We start from the raw sequence: 23,928 nt of genomic DNA, 5'->3' as shown, positions 1-23,928 counted from the left end.
CATTGCCCTCCTCTGGCATACTTGGACCTCCATAGTTCCTCTGGTTGGGTGGTAATGGGGTCAGGGTGACCTTCTTGCCTTCATGTCTGAAACTATAGATGTTATCCTTCCCATGGTGAGTAGTATTCCTGTCATACTCCCGTGGCCTCCCCAGAAGTAGGTGGCAGGCATCCATTGGGATAATATCACACAGGACTTCATCTTTATACACCTTCCCAATAGAAAATGGAACCAAGCATTGTTTGTCCACCCTTACTTCTGCTCCCTTGTTCAACCATCTCAACTTGTAAGGATTTGGGTGCTCTTGAGTTGTCAGGTTGAGTTTACTAACCATGGCATTTGATGCCACATTTGTACAACTTCCCCCATCTATGATTAGGTTACAAACCCTCCCCTGGACTGTGCATCCGGTTTCGAATATCGGGATCTTTGATCGACTTCCGAGGTGAGTGTTGGAAATGCATGACCCTCCACAAGACTAAGTTGTGACTGTATCGGGGGGCCACAATCGTATCTTGTTCTGGTTCTCCTTCGTCTCCACTTCCTCCATTATCAGGGTCTCATCTTCCTCATACTGAACCAAACCTTCCCTCTCCCACTATTCTACTTCCATTGCTGTCAAGGTTCTCTTAGAAGGACAGTCCTTCCTAAAATGGCCATACCCTTGGCACTGGAAGCATTTAATTTTCCCATCAGTCACAGGTATGTTGGTTCTAGGATTCACATGACTCTTCCCCTTGTCTGGTGTTGGTTGGGTTGCAAGTTTTGGGATTTCTCCAATCCTAACCCCAGAAAAAGGTTTGAAAGTGGATCTGGTAAGGGGTTTGGAAGTGATACTGTCGTTTCGTACCAAAAATAAAATACCTAAGTACTACTAACAGAAGTCAGCGGTAAGTAGGGTCGATCTCCACAGGGAGGCGGTGTACTATCTATTTGTCTATTTATCTGTCTAATGTCACAAATGGGGGTTGAATTGATTGTGTTAACTAAACTAAAGACTAAAGCAAGGGAAATAAAAAGGAGAAATTAACAGAAGAAAAGGGAGTATGCTAGGAGTCGGTCTACCGTGGCAGCTATCAAATCTTATACTATCGGGAATACTGAGGTGATTAAACTATTGATAAGAAGAGCTATGGTCGTCACCTTTCGGTCCTTAAACCGCCCTAGAGCGTAAACAGCTTAACTTTCGCCCTCACTGCAATACCCTATTGTAATTAAGCAAGCCTTCCCTTCCAATCTTTCGATCTAGGTCGGGGTTAACTAAATTTATGGTCTCCTGCATGCATTCATTCGACCGGATAACAGTTAAATTGCCTAATACAATTCCTATCGCAAGTTTAACCTATTCAAGTCAGTTAAAACATCGCTACCACGGCTTCCCTAATCCTAACATACTAGGGGGAATTAGCTAGACATGGAGTAAATAAGAACAATAAATAAAGAGGGAGAGGGAATAATAAACATTAAATAAAAAGAGAGAAAGGAGAAAAGAAATTACTGATATAAATGATCCGGAAAACAAAGAACAAAAGTAACAGTCTATGAGAAAAATGATAAGAGAGCCCGGGGGAGAAGAGAGGAAGAGAGTCCCGTATATTCATCCCCTTTGATTTATATATAACCTCAAAACATAAAACCTAATCTAACTTCATGTGAATAGAGGCCCAATAGCTTATAACTGCTCGATCGAACAGTTAAGTCACTCGATCGAACAGTTCCTGCGTCTGTTCACTCGATCGACCAAAGATAAGGCTCGATCGAACAGTTGGCCACTCGATCGAACAGTTGGCCACTCGATCGAACAGTTCATCCGTCTATTCACTCGATCGACCAAAAGAAACTGCTCGATCGAGTGGTTCCTGGTTCCAGCTCGTGTTGGTCTTGTAATTTGGTCTTTGACTTGGCCTTTTAGCTCCCGAAACACCTTCACGCATCCCAAGACAGCTATATTTCCCGCTCCAAATTGTCTCTTCCTCCAAATGCATGCAAAACGGACGGTAAATGACTTGATTTCGCTACTTTATGGCTCATTCCTGCAAATAAGACAAGAACTTCCAAAGTATGCAATTCGGGGCATTTCGTAGCATAAAACCACGATAAAAGCATAGAAATACGTGCATAAAATAACCTAAAAAGACTATATAAAATGCACGTATCAAATCTCCCCAAACCAAACCTTTACTCGTCCTCGAGTAAACTAAATGCAACTAAAGGAACGGAAAAAGATAACTCAGAGCTAGCTACAAATGCCCACTTAAACCAATTTAATGCAAGCAAACTAACACTTATAGCAAGACAGTCAAATGCAAACGAGTTATAAGATGTTTATAAAAGTAGCTGAACCGTCGACCTTGCAAGATCTTTAATAATGGACTCTCACGGGTCACTCTTCTCTCATGAAGCAAAGGGTAAGCAAATGAATGTAAGAGAGAAGAAGAAAAATAGTCGCTCACCTAGACTACGACCCACATAAACATGCATGCAACTAATATGATAGACAATTCTAGCTACCGTACATACATTCCAACCAAACAAGGTCTGTCACGCCGTAGGGCTTACAAAAATATGGTAAAGTGAGGCAATGGGTAGGAAAAGGCAAAACATTTATGGGAATGTGGAGGTATAGGCGGCCAAGCTAGTACCTAAACAGACCATATGAAACATATCCATTTCCAACTCAATTTTGAAATTAAGCACATGCCCTTCAGTTGGCATAAAATCTCACCAAACCAGACTGCAAACACTCCTAAAATGATATAAGATAGAACATAGGGGCAGAAACCGTCAACCATTTTTTCTCATTTCTCTTTTCTTTTTCTATTTTTTTCTTCGGTTTCTTCTTTTCTGATTTTTTTTTTCTTTTTTATTTTTTCGTTTTCTTTTTTTTTTCAACTTCTTTTTTTTTCTATCAACCTCCTTTTCTTCATAAATTACCAACTCCAAGACAATATGATATGAGCCAAAATTTGATACTATAGACAATATACCGCAGAACAATCTAAACTAGCTTGACAAGGCAGGCTAAATTTGGAATGTAGCTAAGGGTCAACAGGCAAATTTGGCTAATGTGGAGTTTATGGGTAAAATGAAATAAAGGGGAAATAGTAAGCACCTCCCTGCATGTCACACCAACCACTAACCCGAATGTATGCAGGCAAAAAGCAATTGAATTTCATATACGTGCAAATTAATGATACATGTTATGCAAGGAGTAACTACTCACAATCCTACATGAAACTGGTCATAAATGACACCAGTTTATACGGCTCTAATTCCTTAGAATTTATAAGTAGGTTGCCAAAATTTCAGGTCAAGTCCATTCGTTCAGCTAAATTAAACATTAACTCGTAGATATGCAATAAGACAAAGCTAAAAGATAATAGTTTAATGCAAGGCTTAAGCAAAAAGACAGTTGCAGTGCAATTTCATCATGGAAATCTACCGTACCGACTCAACCTATATGCTAAAGTAAACGTGAATATTTTTTTGAATTTTTAACAATTTTTCAATTTTTATTGAATTTTTTTGAATTTTAACGAAAATAAACAACAATGCAAACATAAATTAAACGTGATAACTGAAATGCAGTAAAAACAACATGCAGACGCGGATATGGATGCATAACCTCCCCAAACCAAACCGTACAATGCCCCCATTGTACCAAAACATGGAAAGGAAATGCAAACTGAAAGGAGAAAGAGGGTAAATGCGGAAAAACTCACAAGATAGCGCGAATAAGGGGACCTCCCCAAACCGACCATGAAATGGGAGGTTGCTAAAGGCCCGGAAAACCGTCTCAGGAAACTAATCCAAGTCAATAACACTCGATCAAGAGGGATAGTAGCTGATCGAGGAACATGGGCGCTCAAAAACTGCTCGATCGACTGGAATAGTGGTCGATCGAGTGGTTTTCTTCCTGCAGGCACTCGATCGAAAGGAATAGTAGCTCGATCGAGAGGATTTCTCAGAAAAAGTACTCGATCGAGTGGAAAACCACTCGATCGAATGATCCTCAGCGCGTTCCTGCAGAATGCAATGAAAAACAGCCCATAAACTAACAAGACAAGCATACTGAGAAAGTTTTATGGTATAAGAACCATTTATTACAACTAAAATTGAAATAAAAACAGAATAAAATCTCTCGGGTTGCCTCCGGGTAGCGCTAACTTGATCAGTCCAGCTCGACCTTCTTTTTCTTGGAGCCTCTCTACGGTTAATCACAATCAAAAGCAGCTCAAAGCGCGCAGCAACTTTGTCAAATAGCTGCGCATGTGCTACACAACAGCATAAGTAGCACCAAAGTGGAATCAAGAAATAGGAAATGAAATTAAACAGCCACTTGAGTCTAACAAATTTCCTATGTGAGCTCCTAAATTTATCCACATAATAAAGGAGCGCGGGAGCAATAGACGATATATTGGGGCTCCATTTCAGATTAACGAATTTATAAAGATAAGGACGGTGAGAAATCGTCAAATTATACGACCTACTGGGAAGGGGTAAAGCATTGGGATGCGCAGCAAAAGTCAACTGAGACAATTTACTATTAAAACAAACAATAAATAAATTATCGTTTACTACCTCGTGTCGGTCACTCTCAATGACGGAATCATCGACAAAGGAAGATATTACCTCTTCCGTGCTAGGAGCAATTACCGACTCAGCTGCCTCTTTGACACCCTTCTTAGTGGAATTCGTCCCGTAAATCGCAGCCTCAAGTGCATCCAACTCGGCTTTGAATAGGGAAGATTCACCGTATCCATTATCATCATCGAAATCGTCATCAAAATCAAACCCAAATGACGAACCAAAGCTCCCAATGGCCAAACTACTCGATCGAGTAGAATCTTCATTCGATCGAGCAGTTTCCTCCTGATTTCCACTCGATCGAGTAGAATGTTCACTCGATCGAGCACTTTCTCCTGGAAAATCACTCGATCGACCAATAATTGTCACTCGATCGAGTGATTCCTCTATCTGTATTTGAAATCCTCGCGTGGGACAGTGAAATATGATAGGAACTCGTCATCCGAGTCATAGAGGTCATCCTCAGCATTGGGCAACACGGTTTTCTCAGGGGAGAAACCGCTCTCAGCAAGGTATACCTCTTCTTCTTGCATCTCAGCTGCTAACTGAGCAACTTTAGACTCCAGCTCGATGATTTGAGCGTCCGCACGTCTATCACTCTCTTGCCTCACTCGATCATAATTCTGCACTTGAGATGCAAGTATCTCCATTAAAGACCTCAGTTCTGCAACCTCTTCTTCTTGTATCTCAGCTGCTAACTGAGCAATGTCAGTTTCGAGCCTTTCAAGTCGCGAAGAAGTGCGTCTATCATGATCTTGCCTCTCTCGGTCACGATCTTGCAATTGAGATGCAAGTGTCTGCAATAAGGATTTCAGCTCCGCAATCTCTTCTTCTTGTATATCAGGAGGATCTTGTTGCGGTGGCCATTGATAGGGTGGATGTGGCGGCACAACTACACTGCATTGTGCTCGGTGAGAACCACATCTCCGAAGTAGATCACCCTTTGTCCCATATAATGGGACATAGGTGACGGGTCAAAGGTACTCAAGCCTTCCCTTTGACTGTCTTTCACCTAGAACTGTCTAGGTAGTACCTGTAAGGCCTATCAAAACAGCACTCAAGGAAAAAGATTAAAACGGCCTCAAGGGGAAAAATCCCCTGAAGCTAAGAACAGATAAAATTAAACAAATAAATAAATAGATTGCCTCCCCGGCAACGGCGCCAAAATTTGATACTGTCGTTTCGTACCAAAAATAAAATACCTAAGTACTACTAACAGAAGTCAGCGGTAAGTAGGGTCGATCTCCACAGGGAGGCGGTGTACTATCTATTTGTCTATTTATCTGTCTAATGTCACAAATGGGGGTTGAATTGATTGTGTTAACTAAACTAAAGACTAAAGCAAGGGAAATAAAAAGGAGAAATTAACAGAAGAAAAGGGAGTATGCTAGGAGTCGGTCTACCGTGGCAGCTATCAAATCTTATACTATCGGGAATACTGAGGTGATTAAACTATTGATAAGAAGAGCTATGGTCGTCACCTTTCGGTCCTTAAACCGCCCTAGAGCGTAAACAGCTTAACTTTCGCCCTCACTGCAATACCCTATTGTAATTAAGCAAGCCTTCCCTTCCAATCTTTCGATCTAGGTCGGGGTTAACTAAATTTATGGTCTCCTGCATGCATTCATTCGACCGGATAACAGTTAAATTGCCTAATACAATTCCTATCGCAAGTTTAACCTATTCAAGTCAGTTAAAACATCGCTACCACGGCTTCCCTAATCCTAACATACTAGGGGGAATTAGCTAGACATGGAGTAAATAAGAACAATAAATAAAGAGGGAGAGGGAATAATAAACATTAAATAAAAAGAGAGAAAGGAGAGAAGAAATTACTGATATAAATGATCCGGAAAACAAAGAACAAAAGTAACAGTCTATGAGAAAAATGATAAGAGAGCCCGGGGGAGAAGAGAGGAAGAGAGTCCCGTATATTCATCCCCTTTGATTTATATATAACCTCAAAACATAAAACCTAATCTAACTTCACGTGAATAGAGGCCCAATAGCTTGTAACTGCTCGATCGAACAGTTAAGTCACTCGATCGAACAGTTCCTGCGTCTGTTCACTCGATCGACCAAAGATAAGGCTCGATCGAATAGTTGGCCACTCGATCGAACAGTTCTTCCGTCTGTTCACTCGATCGACCAAAAGAAACTACTCGATCGAGTGGTTCCTGGTTCCAGCTCGTGTTGGTCTTGTAATTTGGTCTTTGACTTGGCCTTTTAGCTCCCGAAACACCTTCACGCATCCCAAGACAGCTATATTTCCCGCTCCAAATTGTCTCTTCCTCCAAATGCATGCAAAACGGACGGTAAATGACTTGATTTCGCTACTTTATGGCTCATTCCTGCAAATAAGACAAGAACTTCCAAAGTATGCAATTCGGGGCATTTCGTAGCATAAAACCAAGATAAAAGCATAGAAATACGTGCATAAAATAGGCTAAAAAGACTATATAAAATGCACGTATCAGGAAGCAGTGACCTTGGCTTTTCCCATCTTTTCAACCCTCAATGTCAGGTTGACTGCCTCATCAAAGGACCAGACTTGTTGCATTCTAACTCTTATAGAAATCTTAGGATCTAAGCCCTCAACAAACCTAGCAATTTTCTGCTCAGGCTTTTCAGTGATCTCACATTGCAGGGTAAGTTGTTCAAAGCTCCTAAGATAAGACTCAACAGATTGTTGGTCTTGTTTCAGCTGGGTTAACTTGATAAACATATCCTGTGTGTAATCTTTAGCTATAAACTTATCCTTCAATTTCTTTTTAAGTTTTAGCCAAGATTTAATGGGTTCCTTGCCTTCTCTCATTTCTACGGCTTTTCAGGGGTTTCATACCAAAGTGAGGCATAACCTTTGAATTTAAGGATAGAAACTTTGAAAGCTTTCTGTCGATATATCCCTTAAATTCAAAGACTCTCTCAACAGTTCTAATCCAGTCTAACAAATCTTCAGGGTTTAAACTACCATGGAAATCAGGAATTTCTACCTTTATATCTTTGTCTCTTTCCATGTAGATGCCCTCTGCCATAGATTCATCAGTATCTGACATGTCTTCTCCATGTTCCTGGTGGTATTGTTGTCCTCTTCCTGCTCCAACAAAGCCTCTACCCCTGCCTCTGCCTCTGTAGGGTGGCCTCCTTGGATCATGGTTAGGAACTCCTTCTGCAAGAGTGTTGACAATATTTACCAGTTCATTGATTCTTCCTGCTATCTGATCCACCCTGGTCTCAATACCAGTAAATCTCTCTTCACTCATGGGTTATTTTTTGTAGTTTTGTTGTAGTTAGGGTAAAAATGAACTCACTTTCCTTCCCAAGACTAACACAAGACGAAATTGTGTTAAAACCTTGCTCTGATATACCAATTTGCAGTGTAATGTCCAAGGGTTTAGACAAATACAACAATCAAACCAGCAAACCAAAGACAGTTTCTCAGGAATGCAATAAACTTGTGCTAATTAATAAAATTATGAATTGACCTCCTAAAATCATGAAACTTGGCAGTAAATTACTATGATATAAGGACTAACTCTGAGCAAAACTCCAGGATTTTTAGAGGACTCAAAGTAATTTTTGGACTCGACTGAACTGACTGACAGACACAAAGGACTGAAATTGAGACAGTTCTGGGACAGTGATTGAAAGGAGGGAACTTTGGATATAATTATCAACTGAAAAACCCACAGAATACTCACAGGGAATTAAGCTAATAATTTAGGGAACTTGAGTTAAGAAATTCCACAGATTTAACACAGGAAAAACTCAATGAAAGCAACAAAGAAAGCTAAACTAACCACGAGTCAAAGACGGGGAAAGTTTAGACTCTACTAACAGTACTTAATCAATAACCACAGTCTAAGCACAGGTTATTATCAAGCCTGACTCTAATCTACAGACTAAGCACAAGATTAAGAGGTTTAAATTTGAGAGAAATCTCAGGTTTCATTCATAAATCATTTGTCCTACAACTGTGATCGAGTTGAGGTCCTTATATAGGCCTTTTTAGGTTACAAACTTGAAAGGAAACTACATCCAAGGGTCGGGATCCTTCCTCACATACTGGTAAGAGTCCAAATACAATATTACAACGGTTTAAAAGCTCTTAATTGTAAACTGGAATGAAAACAAAAGAGAAATGCGGTGTGATGTGATGGAGTTGTGGTCCTTTCTTTGCATTCTTGGCTTTTTTGTTGAATGTAGGCACATGAGGACGAAATGATTGAGTCCTTGGTATTAAAATTGGCTCTAGGTTGTATCTGGTATATGGGAAGACAAGCCAAAAGTTCTTTGAGTGCTTTTTCCTCATGGTTTAGCCAGAAATGGAAAGGTTGCTTTTGTTGTTTGTCATTTCTTTGCAGATCTGTCCGACTTGGATTTCTAGGACTTGCATTGTGATTTTCCCCTGGACCCCTAGGACTTTTCTGAGCCTAATTCAGTGACCAACCAGCTGGCCATGGTGGCAGCTGGTGGTTGGGCTTGTACTCATACTTATTGGCCACTAAACTTAGCTCAGCTTGACTGGTTTCTGAGATGGGTGTGGTGTTGCTTTGGCCTGTCTGCTGATGTGAAGTGCCCTGGTCAGTGGCTCCTGCTGCAACATGGCTCATAATCACAGTAGTACGAATCAATTAAACAATACAAAATTATACAATAGCAAAGATGAGTAGGGTATCCCTACCTGTAGCAGTTCTGTGATAACAAGGCAAGAAAATTTAAAACCGCTCCTCTACGAAAATCACAACCTATAATAAATAGTATTTGAAAGCAACAACGATTTATGGTAAAACGGAATAACGAGCTACTCTAACCCTAACCCGACGTCTCGGTGGCTAGGTCATGGCAAAAATCCGTTTTCTTCTAACCAATTGATGACATAAATAATCGATTAAACTAATGGGTGAATATCTTACGATGATAAAAGTGAACTGTGTGACGGAACCGACAGATTAATCGTGCTCCTTCTCTTCCTTTCCTTCTCGGCACAATGGTAGAAAAATATGGGTGTTTGTGTTTTTATTTTGTAAAAGTGTTTAGGGTTAGATAACAATAGGTATTTATAGGAATGAAAGGAGTAGGGTTTATGTTGGAAGCAATAAATGGACGATTGCTGCTGTTGTCGATCAACATACTTGCCTTTGTCGATCGACTAAGCTCAAGGTCCCCTTAAACTCACACTATGTCGATGCAACACACCCATGTTGATCGACACACACCCTATGTCGATCGACACCACTCCACCCATTATACACCCATGTCGATCGACACACACCCTATGTTGATCGACACACACCCTATGTTGATGACACAAACCTTTAGCCTATTGATAGTCAGTAACAATTCGATAGACAAGGCCATTAGACACAACCCCATAAACAGTAGACGATATCATAAAGCTCATACAAGTAAACTTAGTATTCATTCTTATAAATTATGTATTTCTTATCATAAACTATGGGGCATTACACTCCAACCATGCGAAGTCCAAAACACATGCCAAGGACTTACATATGAATGTGAGAAGAGGTAATTGGGTAAGAAGGGGCAAAATAATTTGGATATGTGGAGGTAAAAGCCAAGCTATCACCGATCGCAACCAAAGATAACCATATTCCACTTTCCAACCCAACATTAAAGATGATGCACCATTCCAAGTACGGCATACACTCACTAACATCAACAAGTACTTCTCCATAAGTATTATGGAAATGAATAAGAATAGGAGTAATAAAAGATTTTTGCTTTTCCATCTTTTATAATATCATTTTTCTCCTCTTGTTTTTTTTTTTCATTCTTTTTTTTTCAGTCCATCTTTTTCTTCTTTCCTTCCAATATTTATGACAACACCAACAAAATTGACCACAACAAGACTTCCAAATATACCAACAAGACTAGCTTGACAAGGGTAGACCATATGGAATGTAGTTGAATAAATAGGTCAAAACAAGACAAATTTGGCTAATGTGAGGTTAATAGGTAAAACGTAAAGGAAGGGTCACCTCTCCGCATGTGTCACCACCACAAACAGAGTGTATACATGCAATAAGAGACAAATTTCATGCTTATGCAATTTGAGGTTACATGCCATGTAAGGAGTACTACTCACATCCTAAATGCAACCAATCATGAATGTCATTGGTTTATGAAGCTCTAGACCTTAGAATTTATAAGTAATGAAAGATATGGTTTGTATACAACACAAAATATAGCAGACTAGCAAATGGAATATTCTCATAAAATAATAAAATAATAGAATGTACTTGCAGCGGAAAATACGGACACAGACATACAATCTCATCTGAACTAGTCAGTCATACGGTTAGGAAATAATTATGATAGTTTAAGTGCCACCGATTAAACCAATTTCCAACCGTAAAGTCTCAAAACGTTCTCTAGCTAAAGGTTTTGTCAAAATGTCTGCCCATTGTTTTTCAGTACTACAAAATTCGAGTTTTATATTCCCGTTCTCAACATGGTCACGTATAAAATGGTGTCTAATTTCAATGTGTTTGGTACGCGAGTGCTGCGCAGGGTTTTTGGAAATAATAATAGCACTCGTATTATCGCATAAAATAGGGATACAACCAACATCAACACCATATTCACATAACTGTAGCTTAAACCATAATAATTGAGTACATACCAGTCCTGCTGCAATATATTCGGCTTCTGCTGTAGAAAGAGCAACTGAATTCTGCTTCTTTGAACCCCATGTGATAATGTAAGGTCCAACGAATGTGGCAACACCTGACGTACTTTTCCTGTCTAGGGAACATCTTGCGTAATCAGCATCTGAATATCCGACGAGGTCGAAATTATATTCCATCGGATACCATAGATAAAGCTTTGACGTCCCAATAAGATATCGTAAGATTCTTTTTACAGCCGTCATATGCGATTCTTTGGGTGATCATGATGATTGATATCTCGCACAAATGCATACACTGAACATAATATCTGGTCCACTTGTAGTCAAATATAGCAATGACCCAATCATTCCTCGGTAAGTTGTTTTATCAACTGACTTACTGTCTTCATCTAAAGTTAATTTTTTGTCTGCGACCATTGGAGTAGACATATCATGAGAATTTTCCATTCCAAATTTTCGAATTAATTCCTTGATATATTTTTGCTGATGAATTTTGATGCCTTCCTCAGTTTGTTGAATTTTTAGACCTAGGAAGAATTTCAATTCTCCCATCATGCTCATCTCAAATTCGGAAGTCATCAACTCCGAAAAATACTTACATAGACTGCGGTTGGTTGATCCAAAAATAATATCGTCAACGTAGATTTGAACAACCAAAAGGTCAGTACCCTCGGATTTTAGGAATATGGTTTTATCAACAGATCCTCTCTTAAATCAACTGTCAAGTAGAAATTTTAATAATCTATCATACCAGACCCTTGGTGCTTGCTTCAATCCATACAGGGCCTTGTCTAATTTAAAGACATGGTCTTCAAATTTGTTATCCTTAAATCCGGGAGGTTGTTCTATGAAGACTTCTTCTTGTCGATACTCATTTAGAAATGCTGTCTTGATATCCATTTGAAAGAGTTTCATTTCTTTATGAGCTGCGAATGCTATCAGATGTCTAATAGCTTCAAGACGATCTATAGGTGCAAAGGTCTCGTCATAGTCTATTCCTTCTTGTTGATTATAACCTTGTACCACCAATCTTGCCTTATTTCGAACAATGACCCCAACATCATCTAGTTTATTTCTGAATACCCATTTGGTTCCAATTGCAGATCGGTTCTTGGGTCTAGGAACTAAGTGCCAAACCTTGTTTCGTTCGAATTGTTGAAGCTCTTCTTGCATAGCTATAATCCAATCTGATTCTGCGAGAGCTTCCTCAATATTTGTTGGTTTGATTGTAGAAAGAAACGAATAGAAGGAGTAGAAATTGTTCAAGGATCGTCGCGTTTGAACTCCCTTCTTAATATTACTGAGAATAATATCCATTGAATGTGAACTCTTGTATTTTCACTCTGTTGAAGTACTTGGTTCTTCATTATTTGAGCTTGATCCAACTTCATTTGGCTCATAATTTAAGGATGTTCCCTCTGAATCCAATCTTGATGTTGTAGAAGAGTCGGGTATAACTTCGGACTCATCACCTTGATTTAGATTCAATGTTATAGTAATATTATCTATAACATTAGACTGGGAATCCTTATCTTGATACAATGTTATAGTATCATCAACTATAACTTTAGTTTTCTTCTTTTTATCTTTAGAAGAATGATCAAGCTCATCATTAATTCCTTCAATCTCATTATCCTCGGTATCCAATTCCGGAGGATCATCTCTAGAAAGACGAAAATCAGGTTCATCCATGTCTTCTTCCTCATCCTGTAAGGGCTTATCAAACACGTTATCTTCATCAAAAATAACATGAATACTTTCTTCAATGCAAAGTGTTCTTTTATTGAAGACCTTATAAGCTTTGCTATGATTCAAGTATCCTATAAAAATAGCCTCATCGCTCCTAGGGTTGAACTTACTTAACCTATTTTTACCATTGTTATGAACAAAACACTTACTCCCAAAACTTCGAAAATGAGAGATATTAGGTTTATGACCTCTTAGAAGTTCATAGGGGGTTTTCTTTAGGATAGGTCTTATCATAGCATGATTATGAATATAATAATAAGCATGCATCATTTTTATTTTAAGTCTAATGAACATAACGCGAAGACTCAAAAACATTTATATAATTGACCTCCCTCAAGAATTATATAAATGACCCCAAGACTCAATTCTCTGTAAACTCATTTGAAAGATATTCGCCACCACGATCTGAACGGAGAGCTTTAATCTTTCTACGCAGTTGGTTCTGTACCCTATTCTGGTATTCCTTGAATTTCTCAAAGGACTCACTTTTATGCTTCATTAAGTAGACATATCCGTATCTACTCAAATCGTCCGTGAAAGTGATGAAATATCTATAGCCATCTCTAGCGGTAATTGACATAGGTCCACATACGTCCGTATGTATGAGTCTTAATAAGCCACTAGCGCGCATTCCAACACCTTTGAAGGAAATTCGAGTCATCTTGCCAATGAGACATGATTCACACGTGCCATATGCAGAAAATTCGAATGAGGGAATAGTCCCATTATCGACAAGTTTCTTTACGCGTTTCTCATTTATGTGTCCCATTCGACAATGCCATAGATAGGTTTGATCTTTGTCACCAACCTTTAATTTCTTATTATTCATGTGTAATATTTCCGTGGTTTGATCTAAGATAAAAGTTCCATTCATGGAAACTGCTTTGCCATAAATCATTTCATTAAAAGAGAAAATACAACTATTATCCTTTATTGAAAATGCAAAACCGTCTTTAGCTAGTACGGAAACAAAAATAATGTTCTTAGATAAACTGGATACATAGTAACAGTTATTTAAAGATAACTCAAAACCACTAGGGAGTTGGATTACATATGTTCCCTTCGAGGCAGCAGCTACACGTGCTCCATTCCCGACTCGCAGGTCCACATCACCTTTTTCGAGAGGTATGGTGTTCTTTAGGCCCTGCAAATGATTACACAGATTAGAACCACAACCAGTATCTAGTACCCAAGTTTCGAAACTTGCATGGTTAATCTCAATCATATGAATATAAGATGACATACCAACAGGAACGACGCGGCCTGCCTTGATGTCCTCACGGTAGACGGGATAGTTCCTCCTCCAATGTCCAGTCTTGTGACAATGGTGGCACTCTATGTCACCGCCCTTGCTCTTTGATCTTGCCCTGTGAGCCACTAGTCTCACCAGGCGCACTCTTACCGTTTCCTGGCTTCTTAAACTTTGGCTTACCTACAGCTAGGTCGCCATGAGCCTTGCCCTTACCTTTACCTTTGTTGTAAATTGTGAGAACATCATGCTTCATGCTCCCACTCAATTTCATATCCTTCTCGGTCTGTACGAGAAGGGAATGTAGCTCATGAGGACTCTTTTTCAAGTCATTCATGTAGTAGTTCGCCCTGAAAAGGGCAAAACCATCGTGAAGAGAATGAAGCATTCGGTCAATGACAATGCTCTCACTGATTTTACAATTCAGTGCCTCCAGCTTCTCGACATTCTCAATCATGTGAAGAATGTGTAGGCTAACCGGTTGGCCCTTCTGGAGTTTCGCATCAAAGAAGCGACAGGTATGCTCATATGTAATGATTCTCAGTGCCTTTGAGAACTCATTAGTGACCGTGGTGAAAATCTTGTTTGCACCATGGGCAATGAAGCGTCTCTGCAAATTGGTTTCCATTGCAAAGATGAGTACGTTCTTTATCGCACCCGCTTCCATAACGAAATCACTATAAGCGAGTGACTCGTTGACTCCTGCATTTGGGCCTGGGTTGACCGGTATTGGCTCGATTAAATACCGAGCTTACCGTCGCCAGCGATACTTGACATTCCGTAGTGCCGCCTCCCGATCCGCAAAATTGGACCCATCATTCTTGATCAAGTGGTGATTCATTTGGTCCATGAACATTTTAAGCCAGGACGAACGATCTAGTGTGGCACTAGGCATTGGAATGCGTTATTTCCGGCCATTTTTGTAACAATATTATTGATAATAAGCGTGTTCTACACTGCGAAAGAAGAATAAAATAATAAGCATGCATCGTTTTTATTTTAAGTCTAATGAACTAATGTCATAACGCGAAGACTCAAAAAAATTTATACAATTGACCTCCCTCAAGAATTATATAAATGACCCCAAGACTCAATTCTCTATAAATTGATAAGCTAACCTGTTAGCTAATTCTACCGTTAGAATTCTTGGTCGATAAATTTCTGTAAATACTATCTTTAGTCCATCATAATCACGAGAAACTCTTCGGACTACAATGTTGAGGTAAACTAAGTCAACACAACTACTTACCCAACGTAGAAGGGGTCATATTAGGCCTACCGACGAAGAAGGGATTCATAGATGTCTGCCCTTATAAAGACTAATCTCAATTTCCGTTTTAGAGGAAGATCCCATCAACTTTTTAATTCATTTTAAGTGAACTATAATATAGCATGCGAGAATGATTTAAACAAAGGTGATGGCTTATAGACTGTGACATCTGCATGTCCATGAAAACTAACATACAACTATATGAGTCAATTTTCATGCATTTTAGAAGTAGGTGGTTTGGTTTTAGGCGGAATATGATGCAATTACTAGCATGTGAATGAAAAGCAATAAAATGAAAAACGTAAAAAAAAAAACAGTAAAAGTCCTTGTGTGGCCTATCCTATCAAAATGAACAATAAATACAAGTTTGGAATCCTTCCTTGGACCCGTGAAGCTTGTTTTGATGTTCCATCTTGATCCATGTAGCGGGAGTGAGCTTGAATCTTCATCTTTAGTCTTCTTTGAAATTACAATAAATAAAATTACATAATTGACCTATTAATTACATTCTAATTTCAAAACCCAAAACTAAAATAAAGGAGATTCGAGATCTCATAATTACATAAAAATCATGTTTCCTTCATTACGAAAACATAATTTGACTAAGACCACACTAAGTATTACATAATACAACCGATTGCAAAAATTAAATACGTAAATAAAATTCATTCATTCGATTCATTCAACAAAAATAAAAGCATCAACTAAAATAAATTAAACATACATAATTCAATAAATTAATTATGTTGATTAATTTATCCAAACCACCTATTTAAATTAAATTAAGTAACAATTCCGCAATTTAATCACATTAATTTCATTTCAATCCATATTAAACTTGTAATATGAATTCTATCCGTCAAAATTTTAAACCGCTTTAAAATAACTCGGTATCTTTAAATTGTGAACCGATTCACAATAACTAATTGGCCAAAAATAAAAAAAAACGAAAACCAATTAAAATTGGTTCGGCTGGAAAAAAAAACAAAAAAATATATATTTTTTTTTAACAGCTACTTCACGGCTGATCATAAAAAAAACAGCCCCTTCCCCTTTTTTTATTTTTATTCGGCAATTAAGAAAAGAAAAAAACCTTTCCATAATTTTTTCTCGAAAAAAAAAACTTTCCTTCCTTTCTTTTTTTTTCTGATTCGGTAAAAGGAAAAAAAAATAACCTAAAACGTTTTTTGTTTTTTTACGGCATACCTAAAAAAAATTTAGCCGTCAAAATTATTTTTCTTTTGCGGCAAAAAGCCCTAATACAAAAATTGATGAAGAACAAAGTTTATAGTTGCTAATAGAACATGGTTTAGCAAATGAATTAACAATCATGATTAATCTTATATGCTAAAACTATATAGCAAAAACAAGTTCTTGTATCAATGACATGATGATACTATATCTATTCTAACTTAATCTTCATTAAATCAAAATTTCCCAATTCTTCATATGATAATTTTAATCGATTAAAACAATGATATGATCAAAAGAAATTGAATATAAATCATCAAACAAAAGGAAAAACGAAATAAAAAAACAGGCCGAAAGAAAAAAAAAAGTCTCGGCTAAAAAAATTTTCAACCGAAAAAAAAAACGAAACCCTAATTTATTTTCTCGAAAATTAGGTTATAGTTTACATACAAAATTTATGAAAATCATCAAAATTAAAATCGTGGCCTAGTGCTCTGATACCACTTGTGGGAAATAAATCTGTATACTTCCCTTCAACTAGAAGGATTATAACGATTTAATAAAGATGATCTAAGGTCATAAAATAAAATACATAAACATAAGTAAAAAGATTTAGAATTAACCTTCGGTCCTAGCAAATATGGCCTAAGAACAATATCAAAATTGATATTCGCCTATTAGTTGCACCCAAGACGATCTGAGATATGCCCTTTGATTATGCTAGAAATCAATCTAAAATTTTCTGTAAAATTTAATTGTCTTTGTGTTCTTGTGATGAGAAAGAGGAGGCTATGTCAAGAAAAAGCATTAGGGTAGAAATAATTCTCTCCCTTTCTTTTTATACAGACCAAAACTTAGAGTCAATTAGGAAAAGGAAAACTTTCCCTAATTTCGGCCAAGTGAACCGAAATAAGGAGTATTTTTCTCCTTATTTTGGTCTTTCCAAAAATATATAAAGTGTGTTAAATTGTCATCTAGTGAGGATCGAACCCATGACCTCTTGGCTTGTGTACCCTCACTATTACCACTATGACACATTCAACTTGTTGAAATTAAATACAAGCGATTATATTTAACTACGAATTATGATTAATTCGTCCAAACTAACCTTATATATATTTAATTTAAATATAACTTATTATATTTAATTTACGAATTGACAGTTAATTCGTCTCAACTTAATATTATTTAATTTTATTAAATAATTATCTCATCAACACATTGACTAACTTTTTAGTCATTTTGGGCATCAATGTAATTATATTTCTATAACCACATTTCTCAAACACGTCCTATAGGTGTGACCTTTAGGGACCAGTTGATCACCGTCATCTGTATGATAATAACGTCAAACTTTCTAGCAAGCCAACCGTTATTAGGTAAACGTTAATCAACTGTTTAAATATACGAAGTATACCCTTGTGAACCTGTAAGAGATTTACAAATGTTATCACACTAATTTGTGGAGGACACAAGCTCCAACTACTTCATACATAGTTACATAATGCAAGCTAGGTATTTTGATTCCTTCAACATCCTTCACATCATATTCTTTTAGTCACAATAAAATACATGCATAATACACTACAACCACCAAATCACGTCATTAAGTATCGTACCATTCACGTATTGCTCAGCATATGATAAAATTTACATACAATGGCATATTACCTTCTCTTTAGCATATTCATATTTCATTCATTCCGTTCTGGCAAATTACATATCGATGTTATTACTAACTCTGATAAACCATACATATTGAACTTGTTATGCAACACACGTACCTTTAACACAGTTACTATTTCCATCGCACCTATCAAACATTCACAAGCAATTTAAACAACAAGTCATCCCACCATATTATTCCTGCTCATTAACTATCCCCAACTGTACATATAAATAGCATAGGTCATCAGATGTCCCCACCATGCAGAAATTCGTACACATCATTAGATATAAGGTGCCAATTATAATTAAATTCCATATTCCCAGCACTTTAACATGTACTGTATAACATATTATACATATATTTAATTCCGCCAATTCACAAGTCAAAACCTTTATAATTCCAATTAATAGCACATATCTGGTTTTCATGAAATAAATTCATAACACATACTTACCTCTAACACGAGTTTTATTCTCAATTACCTCGATGAATAAAGCTCAAACAATTAATAGTAAAACCGGTACATTTCTACATGGAGATACTTCGTCTTAAATCCAATGCTACACAGCTTAAGCAAGTTTATCATGCTTCTAACACGAATTTATCAAATGCACGTAACCATTCACATATGTTCTATGTCATAGTCATTCATTCATTTCTATTCCCATGTCATTACCATTATTAGTTCATTATCTAATGCATTCATCATAGTAAATCTATGTAACATCTAAACTTATCATTATTGGCCTATATATAACTTCCTATAAAAGCGTAAATTATACTTGATATAATGTAGACAACCGATATTATCACCCACATAAGTCAACTCATTCATATAAATACACATGCGTTGCACTGATAGATAAATCTCGTACTTACACATATAACTTGCCAACTATACATCAATCCATTGCAAACACAAATACTATACATGCCATGCATGATTATCATCATGCTCAAGCAAGTTAAACAATAGATGTTGGGAAATGTGTCCTCAACAATAGTGCGATCACATGATTTAAATATCATTATTAAATCTCATGCCAAGAATACGGAAGGGATGATACATTACATATATAGTCAACTGGTCCACACATATCGGTAATGATTGGTTGACTAGAGTTTGACATTGTCGTGCGACGGTGGTGATCAGTTGATCCCTTGAGGTCACACCTAAAGGATGATTCCCTTAATTGAAAAGGTTAATTAGTTGTATACCGATACAGATTAATTAATTCCTTAAAATTGAACAATTCGATTTGTGAGAAAGAGAATATTGATATCTTATTGTAATGGGATTAAATAAGATTTATTTTAGTAATAAAATGCTTTGTTGCTAAAATTATTTATTGTTTGAGAAACAATAAAGATAAGAATGAATGGTTAATTATAATTACAAGAAGTTGTGAATTATAACTATATGACCCATTTTATTTATGTGATCAAGTATCACTAGTCAATTTGTTGAATGTAATTTAATTAATTTATAAAATGATATTTATGTGATAAATATGCATTTAATTAATTAGTAACATGTATCATACTACATGTGACATATTGTGTGACAAATGACAAATTGACAAAAATAAAATGGTAGTCCATTTTATACATAATGGACCGAAATTAAGAGGGTCTAGAGGATGGTGGGTGATTTATTTTAATGAGCTAAAATAACATCATTATGACTCTACTTGCCTAGCCTTACATGCCTAAGGTTTAGATAAGGTAAAAAGCATAAAGGGAAGGACAATATATTGGTCCATTACCTCCCCCAAAAACCGTGCCCCCTCTAACATTAGAGTAGTTTTTACTCTACTAACTCTTTAATGAATATCCATTCAAATCACATGCAAAATGTTCATGTATAATTTCCTCTCTTCTCTCTCTTCCATCTTCATCAAAAGGGATGAGATTTTAATCTAAATTGTTCATATGAATTACTAAGATTACTAGAAGTAGTATATGAGTATTAGTAATAGATTTTAAGGTAAACTACATCACAAACATCTAGTACATGTTTATTTGTGGGTTTAAGGGATTGTCTTGGGTGCAACTAATTGGAGGGCTTCTAATTTGAAGTCAAGGATGTTCATCCATTAATGGAAAGCTCAAGAACTAACAAGAAGGAGATCTTGTTAGTGCCCAATATGACCGAAATCATTATGGTGAGAAAATGTTTTCTTATCTTCTATTATTAATGTTTGCATGCATAAAATCCATATTTAATTTTATGACAAATTAATTTTAACATATATGAGTATGTTAGTATGTATATAGATCTACATTTTCTTCAATCGGTATCAAGAGCCACGGTTGTTTGCATGCAAATCGGTTAAAAGTTTTTCCGAGTTATAAGAATAACATATAAAACTTGTAAAATTTGTGTTATTATGAGATATCACGAAATTAATCCTTGCATGTTAATATTTCTGGTCCTAAAATATTTTAGGATATTTTGGTTAATTTTACGGATTTTATTGTTCATAATTTACAATAATGGCATTTAAATGTGATTTTATGAGTAAAAATGTCATTTTTGGTCTAAAATTAGCTATACTTCGAATTTTCCATTGATTTTTGGATATGTTGTCACATATATTATTTTGAGATAACCTGTAAATTTTCACATTTTTTAGACTTGTTATGCTCGAAAAATGAATTTTTCATTATTAAATTCGGATTTAGGTGAAAAATAGGTTAATATGAGTTAAATTTCGAATCTGGTCATATAAATTTAATATGTTGTCACATGCAATTTTGCAAGATTTTTGTAAAATAATTGGCTATAAAGAAGTCCTTTTGCATGATTTATGGATTTATGAAGAAAAATAGCATAAATAGTGACATTATTAGTGAAAATTTAATAAAACATAATCTATGACTTAGGAAAAACGTCTAATGTTGCATTTTATTATCTTTTTCAGATCTAAAATTGAAAAGTTAATGAAAATAATTTTTCCGTGTTTTTATGATTATTTTATTAAAAAACCGATAAACCGCAACATTGTTTTTCCGAAAAATTTTCGAAATTTTTAACCTAAGTTTTTGAACATTATGAGTGTCATGGTATTTTTCCAGAATGTTCATAAGTTTAAATTTCAAATTTTGAATTTATTTGAAATTTTGTGATTTATTTGAAGTTTATAGCTTATTTTTGTAATTTTTGGTCCATTTATGAACAATTTTATAAAATATGGGTTAATTATGGTCAAATTATTAGTGAAGACTAAATTTTGAGTCCTAAGAGGTTAGGGTAATTAACTTATGCATAAATATGAGTTTATGTATTTTTGTGATTGTAAAATGTTGAAATCACGCAAATCCGTAAAAACCGAGTAATATACGATATTGGCTATTTAAAGGCGATTTAGCATAAAATTGAGCATGTTCATACATATTATAATGCTGCATTTTCTTTATGATTGTCATAATTTTAATTTATGTAATTTTGAATTATGTAATTTTACTTAGTATGGCCTTAGATTTTAATTGGTATTTCCCGAAATGTATGGGAATATCGATTCGGTTGTAATTTTATTGTGATCTCGTATCACCGTTTTGTAATTTAATAGATTTATTTTATTTTAGTTACAAATGTATAATAGGAAATTATGTAATTTATTATGTAATTTTATTCATTTCGGAGTTCCCAAAGACGGATTTCTTCAAGAATGGCGATACATAAAGACGGTGTTACCTCGAGATGCGTGCCACAACCGAAGTTCAAGGGACCAATGGAGTTGGTTTCCGAATATGTAATAGTTAAATAGTTTTTCTATTTTAGGAAAGGCCATACTAGGATTTATTTATCTTTATGCTTGCATTTTATTTTATGTCACATGCATCGCTAACTCGCCATAACTAAAACATGCATCCTTATTTTATCGAGTTTATCGACCGTGTCAATTAAAATTATCGTAGTTCACCGCTTTAGTTCACTTAAAACGTGATAGATAATAAATTGACATGACCTCTCATTAAAATAAACAATTGAGACTTAGCCTTACCAAAAAGTAGAAACCATGAAAACCTATTTCGCGAGGGAGTGCACTCGGCCCTACCGGGGTACAAACCTTGTTACGTAGGGGAAGTGGGTGATGAGTGTTAATCCACCGAATTCATGTTGATGAGGGTTTCATCGGCCATACCGTGCCCAAGTTGATATGGATTTGGATCATGGACACATTTATTCGAAATTTGGATTGAGCTCAACGGAAGTATTCGCGACCGTAGTTGCATGTGTTCCGGGCTATAGATAAATATTAGAGTAATTTTATCGACCAAGAGTTCTAAAAGTAGAATCGATTAAAACGTTAATCCACCGAGTTATATTGATAAGGGTTTCATCGGCCATACCGTGCCCAAGTTAATATGAATTTGGGTCTTGGAATCATTTATCATAGTTGGGTAGAGGTCACTATGTAAATGCTATACTTGTTTACAAGTATTAATAAAACGATAAATGTTAAGTTTTCCACTATTCCGTTGTTATTATTGTTCTATTTCTTTACCACAATTCATATACGATATCATTTCGATTTTGATACAAATCTCCATTAAAATATCGTAACTAAAGACAAATTTGAATTTGCTTCTAAAACCTCATATGAACCATTGCTAAGGATCTCTTGTAAAGAGTATAGATTAAAGTTATTCATTATCAAACAGGTTTTTGATAGTTGACTAACACATCTACTTACAATGGATTATTATTCATATACTTAATTGAATTAAGTACCTTGAAGCGATAAATTATTTTGGTAATTAGTTTTGTTAGAATTCGTAATTGACCAAAATAACGCAACCACTTTAATGAAAGTTTTAAAACTAAAACGAACAAATGAAGAGTAATCTTCACGAATTCAATTTTGCTTCTCAAAGCAAAGACTCATTGAAATGAGTGGGAGCATTCTCTTAAACCGTTAAGATGAGGACGAGGTTCAAGAAGTAAAGATAATAATGGAATTGATACAAGGTAATGTTAAAAGTAAAGTCATTGAGGAATGACGATACTAAACCTATCAATCCCGACCAATAAAGTTTCCATTGTCTTAAATGTTGGACACAAGAAAGGAAACTGCCCCAAATTATTGAAGAATCAACAAGTTAGTTGTGGGACATCTAATGGGACCTTCTTCTTTAAATGTTTATTTGATTAAACATAAATTTTGCTAGTACCACTTCGTCAATATTAGAAACCAGTGGAGGTTTTCATCATTGTACTTGATACATAGGATGATTAGAATATGACGACTAGCAACAATAATGTCGAGAGATAAAGTAATTGTGTACTCAATCTAGTTTTTGGATTTAAAGTTGTACTTAATTATGACTATTAAGTGCATAAACTCTAAATAAGAATATAAACTTGTTAAGATACAAAAGAGGTTTTCACTTTTGTGACCCTATACACCATGATTTGATGTATGGCTAGCCCATCATCAAGGTGATTATATTCTAAACCAAACTAGAATAATATATCATGAAGATGATGCAAGACTCAAATTGGTAACCCAAGATTAAACCTTAAATTTTGGAATGATGAACGCAAAGAGTTATCG

The sequence above is a fragment of the Silene latifolia genome, chromosome 2 (assembly GCF_048544455.1).
Source record: "Silene latifolia isolate original U9 population chromosome 2, ASM4854445v1, whole genome shotgun sequence".
NCBI classification, from domain to species: Eukaryota; Viridiplantae; Streptophyta; class Magnoliopsida; order Caryophyllales; family Caryophyllaceae; genus Silene; species Silene latifolia.
This window is presented reverse-complemented; position numbering follows the sequence as displayed.